The 7433-nt window shown below is 37.5% G+C and overlaps 1 long non-coding RNA gene across 1 annotated transcript; it reads right to left on the bottom strand.

The window, feature by feature from the left end:
* Positions 1-1790: 1790 nt before the first annotated feature.
* Positions 1791-6617, bottom strand: LOC121398738. The gene is made up of 4 exons (XR_005964475.1): positions 6497-6617; positions 5038-5186; positions 4636-4771; positions 1791-2152 (listed from the first exon to the last, which is right to left on the bottom strand). It is a non-coding gene; the product is annotated as an uncharacterized LOC121398738 (long non-coding RNA).
* Between the last annotated feature and the right edge of the window lie 816 nt (positions 6618-7433).

The raw sequence follows: 7433 nt of genomic DNA, 5'->3' as shown, positions 1-7433 counted from the left end.
GTGAAATCTCCGTTGGAAAGAGCAATTAGGGTTAAACAGTAGGACCCCGTTGAAAACACGTTTCTTGGTCTTTCCCTGAGCCGAGTCTAAGTGCAAATCTCAAGTGATTGGTTTGTTCCACATATAAATTCATCTGTAATGGTTGAACCGAATCAGTTTGATAAAGATAATCAGCAATATTTTTATTATCCACCCAGAGATGTAACGTGTCTTGTTATTGCTTCATGATTCCTTCTCACTGTGTATTTGTACTGAGCTGAGCCGACAATAAAACTAAACCTTCCACTTATTGTTCCTTTATCTGACTTTCCTCTATCACTTGTAATGAAACAGAGGGGGATAGGATCACTATATATAAATATATAAGGGGATATGATCACTATATATAAATATATAAGGGGGATATGATCACTATATATAAATATATAAGGGGGATATGATCACTATATATAAATATATAAGGGGGATATGATCACTATAAATAAATATATAAGGGGATATGATCACTATATATAAATATATAAGGGGATATGATCACTATATATAAATATATAAGGGGGATATGATCACTATATATAAATATATAAGGGGGATATGATCACTATATATAAATATATAAGGGGATATGATCACTATATATAAATATAGGAGGATATGATCACTATATATAAATATATAAGGGGATATGATCACTATATATAAATATAGGAGGATATGATCACTATATATAAATATATAAGGGGGATATGATCACTATATATAAATATATAAGGGGATATGATCACTATATATAAATATATAAGGGGATATGATCACTATATATAAATATATAAGGGGATATGATCACTATATATAAATATATAAGGGGATATGATCACTATATATAAATATATAAGGGGGATATGATCACTATATATAAATATATAAGGGGGATATGATCACTATAAATAAATATATAAGGGGATATGATCACTATATATAAATATATAAGGGGATATGATCACTATATATAAATATATAAGGGGGATATGATCACTATATATAAATATATAAGGTAGGGGATATGATCACTATATATAAATATATAAGGGGATATGATCACTATATATAAATATAGGAGGATATGATCACTATATATAAATATATAAGGGGATATGATCACTATATATAAATATAGGAGGATATGATCACTATATATAAATATATAAGGGGGATATGATCACTATATATAAATATATAAGGGGATATGATCACTATATATAAATATATAAGGGGATATGATCACTATATATAAATATATAAGGGGATATGATCACTATATATAAATATATAAGGGGATATGATCACTATATATAAATATATAAGGGGATATGATCACTATATATAAATATATAAGGGATATGATCACTATATGTAATATAGGAGGATATGATCACTATATATAAATATAGGAGGATATGATCACTATATATAAATATATAAGGGGATATGATCACTATATATAAATATATAAGGGGGATATGATCACTATATATAAATATATAAGGGGATATGATCACTATATATAAATATATAAGGGGATATGATCACTATATATAAATATATAAGGGGATATGATCACTTTATATAAATATATAAAGGGGATATGATCACTATATATAAATATATAAGGGGGATATGATCACTATAGATAAATATATAAGGGGATATGATCACTATATATAAATATATAAGGGGATATGATCACTATATATAAATATATAAGGGGGATTCATAGAATTCATATGGAAGAACTGCAGCCATTGGATCTGGTTCTGTTCATTTAATCAAAGGTTCATGTAACAGAATTAATGAGACAATTACACTGATTAGTTAAAGGCTTTAACAACATCTTATAATTAAATCCATAAAATAACTTTATTATAATTTAATGTCTTTATTTTCTACAATATTATTTGTTATTGGTTAGAAATATATAGAACATTTTAGATATACAGAACTAAATGTCAGCAGTGCGGCTCAGGTCAGACTGACCGGCAGTTCCTGGTTCTCTCCCATGTCCAACAGCTCCGGAATTCTACTGGAAATTCCCATAGGTCTCAAAGGAGTCCAAATAAGTCTTAGCCAGTGAGTAACAGAACGAGTACTGATCCTGCAGAACATTATACATTCACTGTGTGTACTGACCTGCACTTATATACACTGTTCTATTTATAAATTATACTATCACTCATGTATTATAAGGGATCATGTACCCCCTACTGTAAATGATAAGGATATTAGAAGTCACTGAGGGGTTGTTCTGTGACCATATAAAGGCACAAGGCTGCAGGCTGAGTTATACAGGGAACTCTGAGTATCACTCATGTATTATAAGGGACAATACATACCCCCTACTGTAAATGATAAGGATATTAGAAGTCACTGAGGGGTTGTTCTGTGACCATATAAAGGCACAAGGCTGCAGGCTGAGTTATACAGGGAACTCTGAGTATCACTCATGTATTATAAGGGACAATACATACCCCCTACTGTAAATGATAAGGATATTAGAAGTCACTGAGGGGTTGTTCTGTGACCATATAAAGGCACAAGGCTGCAGGCTGAGTTATACAGGGAACTCTGAGTATCACTCATGTATTATAAGGGACAATACATACCCCCTACTGTAAATGATAAGGATATTAGAAGTCACTGAGGGGTTGTTCTGTGACCATATAAAGGCACAAGGCTGCAGGCTGAGTTATACAGGGAACTCTGAGTATCACTCATGTATTATAAGGGACAATACATACCCCCTACTGTAAATGATAAGGATATTAGAAGTCACTGAGGGGTTGTTCTGTGACCATATAAAGGCACAAGGCTGCAGGCTGAGTTATACAGGGAACTCTGAGTATCACTCATGTATTATAAGGGATAATGTACCCCCTACTGTAAATGATAAGGATATTAGAAGTCACTGAGGGGTTGTTCTGTGACCATATAAAGGCACAAGGCTGCAGGCTGAGTGATACAGGGAACTCTGAGTATCACTCATGTATTATAAGGGACAATACATACCCCCTACTGTAAATGATAAGGATATTAGAAGTCACTGAGGGGTTGTTCTGTGACCATATAAAGGCACAAGGCTGCAGGCTGAGTTATACAGGGAACTCTGAGTATCACTCATGTATTATAAGGGATAATGTACCCCCTACTGTAAATGATAAGGATATTAGAAGTCACTGAGGGGTTGTTCTGTGACCATATAAAGGCACAAGGCTGCAGGCTGAGTTATACAGGGAACTCTGAGTATCACTCATGTATTATAAGGGATAATGTACCCCCTACTGTAAATGATAAGGATATTAGAAGTCACTGAGGGGTTGTTCTGTGACCATATAAAGGCACAAGGCTGCAGGCTGAGTGATACAGGGAACTCTGAGTATCACTCATGTATTATAAGGGATAATGTACCCCCTACTGTAAATGATAAGGATATTAGAAGTCACTGACGGGTTGTTCTGTGACCATATAAAGGCACAAGGCTGCAGGCTGAGTTATACAGGGAACTCTGAGTATCACTCATGTATTATAAGGGATAATGTACCCCCTACTGTAAATGATAAGGATATTAGAAGTCACTGAGGGGTTGTTCTGTGACCATATAAAGGCACAAGGCTGCAGGCTGAGTGATACAGGGAACTCTGAGTATCACTCATGTATTATAAGGGATAATGTACCCCCTACTGTAAATGATAAGGATATTAGAAGTCACTGACGGGTTGTTCTGTGACCATATAAAGGCACAAGGCTGCAGGCTGAGTTATACAGGGAACTCTGAGTATCACTCATGTATTATAAGGGACAATACATACCCCCTACTGTAAATGATAAGGATATTAGAAGTCACTGAGGGGTTGTTCTGTGACCATATAAAGGCACAAGGCTGCAGGCTGAGTTATACAGGGAACTCTGAGTATCACTCATGTATTATAAGGGATAATGTACCCCCTACTGTAAATGATAAGGATATTAGAAGTCACTGAGGGGTTGTTCTGTGACCATATAAAGGCACAAGGCTGCAGGCTGAGTGATACAGGGAACTCTGAGTATCACTCATGTATTATAAGGGATAATGTACCCCCTACTGTAAATGATAAGGATATTAGAAGTCACTGAGGGGTTGTTCTGTGACCATATAAAGGCACAAGGCTGCAGGCTGAGTTATACAGGGAACTCTGAGTATCACTCATGTATTATAAGGGATAATGTACCCCCTACTGTAAATGATAAGGATATTAGAAGTCACTGAGGGGTTGTTCTGTGACCATATAAAGGCACAAGGCTGCAGGCTGAGTGATACAGGGAACTCTGAGTATCACTCATGTATTATAAGGGATAATGTACCCCCTACTGTAAATGATAAGGATATTAGAAGTCACTGAGGGGTTGTTCTGTGACCATATAAAGGCACAAGGCTGCAGGCTGAGTTATACAGGGAACTCTGAGTATCACTCATGTATTATAAGGGATAATGTACCCCCTACTGTAAATGATAAGGATATAGGGGTTGTTCTGTGACCATATAAAGGCACAAGGCTGCAGGGTGGGTTATACAGGGGACACATATATACAGTATGTACTTACTACATTAGGAATAAGTTGTCTTCTCCGTTTCTTGAGGGATCTCACTGATTGGGAAACATCCAGGAATCCATCGCTGCGGATCTGGTCACATATTAAACTTCCAGCACAGAAAATGCCCGACCGGGTTGCCCCATCACTGGGAATATATAGAGATGGGATGTTATTCGCCTCCATGACAATCCTCATTAGTTACTAAATATTTTCACATAATGACCAGAATATATGGGGCATTTAGAATATATAGTGAGTATTGCAGGTCATTTTCTATTGACTGCAGTAGGAGGGGGCATCAGTGGCTCTGGCTTATGGTTGCCATCCAAAAATGTGATTCAGCTCTCTATTCCCTGTGGTACTTGCAGATCACTAGAATAAACCTCTCTTGCCCCCTGCTGGGGTACTTACCTACAGATCACAAGTACATGACTCTCTTTGTCCTGCTGCTGCAGCCGCTCCACTTTGCCAATGAGGCTAATGATGGCCCCCGGGTTCTGTGGAACAGGTTTGTCTTTAGGCCAAGAGTCCAGATGCCACAGCTGCACCTCAAGGATGGGCTGACAGAGAGCAGGAGTGACAGTTTTAGGTGGCACAGGGTATCCCTCTCCCTCAATGTTGCCTACTGTTCACTAGAATAGGAAACCCCACCATGATATGGTACCGGGTCCCCAGCATAATAAACTTATTCCCAGCATAATAAACTTATTCCCAGCATGCAACGCTCTTACACAAAGACTGTACTTACAGTATGGGAGCTGCAGTTCTGCAGTTCAGTTGAACAAACTACCCAACACTACATGGCACCGCCGCACTTACATTGTGAGACACACTAACTTTACATTTTCCTGCTGAAATAAACTAAAGTGCGCAAAACCTACAGCAACTCCCTGTAATGTCTCTGCTGAGTGGCTTGCAATGTATTTTTATTGGTAGCCCATATAGGTGCAGGGATGTGACAATTTAGACACCCTCACATAATATTGGCAGGCACATCCTTAAGGTTCTAGATACCTAAATGGGTCCTGATGGGGACTTGTGCCCTTGCTCTGCTTATGTAAGCCCCTGTAGTTCTCACAGTGTACTGTAGATGGCACTGTGCTACAGTATAAAGGTCTAGGAAACCATGTGCTCTGGGTCCATTGCTTTAGCCCTTACCCAGCAGGCAGGTAGGGAATGGGCAGTGGAACCTAGGAGCTTAGGCCCTAGTAAAGTGGATAGCTATACTCCGACAAGGGATTCAGATCCCGCATACTGATAACCCAGAAGTAGGAACGAAGTGCATAGACTTAGGGATGATAGAATTTCTCCTGGGTTCCACTTAGGGTACAGGCTGAAAGCTGGGAGTAGCTTCTCAATTGCTGCTTAACTACTGCTGTAACTTTCCCCTTGCCTGCAGGGATCTAGCTGTTCTTTAGTGCTGTGAGTATATGTGCTATCCTTTGTACTATATGTACTATATGTCCTATGAACTCCATTGTGGATTGTGCTGTAAACCACTGGCGCCCATTTGTGCATTAGCACATTGTTACAGTTGCACTACACCCTGCCTCCACACTGTTGCGAGGGCTTGCACCTGAGAAAATCGGTCTCAACCGTGGCACAAATATATTTGAAAGTAAGCTGATTATAGAGACGGTTCCACTCAATGTATTACAGCGCTACATAGGTATCATTTTTGTATTTATTTGTTATTTGTGCTATTGGCTAAACACGGTCCCACAGTTTTTGTTTTGTACTCGGCACAGAGACATTGATGGCAATTTGACTTCCTCACCCTGGTGCTGTGTATATAAGTACTGCTGTATACTGTATATATACCCGTTTACCCCAATACCCCCCATCCCCATTCTTTGTTTGCACCGCTCACCTCTTTCTTATGCTGCAAGTGAAGTGTCGCCCCAGAGAAGCCGCTGTCTCTTAGGCTGGAAATCTTCTTGACCTGGAAGTTGCTGTAAGTTGATTCCCCAGACACCGGCCAGAAGTGCGGACAAAGCTGTGGGGAAAGAGATGTCAGAGATACATGTGGTGGTGACCAAATAACTGGGGACAGAAGAGTTGAACTGATGCATCTGGCGCTACAGACCACCTGTAATCCCAGTGTAATGAGGCATGCTGTTGTTTATTCTGTCTTCCTTCCTCTGGCTCACTACAGTTACACACCATTCACTTGTGTCTTTCTTCAACTCTCAACTACTGTGTAACTTGTGCCTGTATAATAGAAAATCTGTATTAGACTGTATAATAGAAACTCTGTATTAACTGTATAATAGAAACTCTGTAATTAACTGTATATAGAACTCTGTAATTAACTGTAATAATAATAAACTCTGTATTAACTTGTTATAGAAAGCTCTGTATTAACTGTATATAAACTCTGGTATAAACTGTATAGAAACATCTGTATAGAAGCTGTATATAAACTCTGTAATACACTGTATATAAACTCTGTATTAACTGGTAAAGAAACTCTGTATCTAACTGTATATTAAACTCTGTTAAACTGTATATAAAACTCTGTCTAACCTGTATAGGAAACTCTTGTATAAACTGTATTAAACTCTGTAATAGACTGATACAAACCTGTATTAAACTGTATAGAACTCTGTATAAAACTGCTATATAAACCTCTGTATTAACTGTAATAATAGAAACTGCTGTATAAACTGTTAGAAACTCTGTATAAACTGTATAGAAACCTGTATAAACTGTATATAAACTTCTGTATAAACTGTATCATAACTCTGTATAAAACTGTATATAAACTCTGTATAAACTGTAATACTCTGTATTAACTGTAATATAAA

Source organism: Xenopus laevis, chromosome 1S (assembly GCF_017654675.1).
Source record: "Xenopus laevis strain J_2021 chromosome 1S, Xenopus_laevis_v10.1, whole genome shotgun sequence".
Classification (NCBI taxonomy): Eukaryota; Metazoa; Chordata; class Amphibia; order Anura; family Pipidae; genus Xenopus; species Xenopus laevis.
Note: the sequence above shows the minus strand (reverse complement) of the source record. Positions and strands in the feature narration are given on the sequence as shown.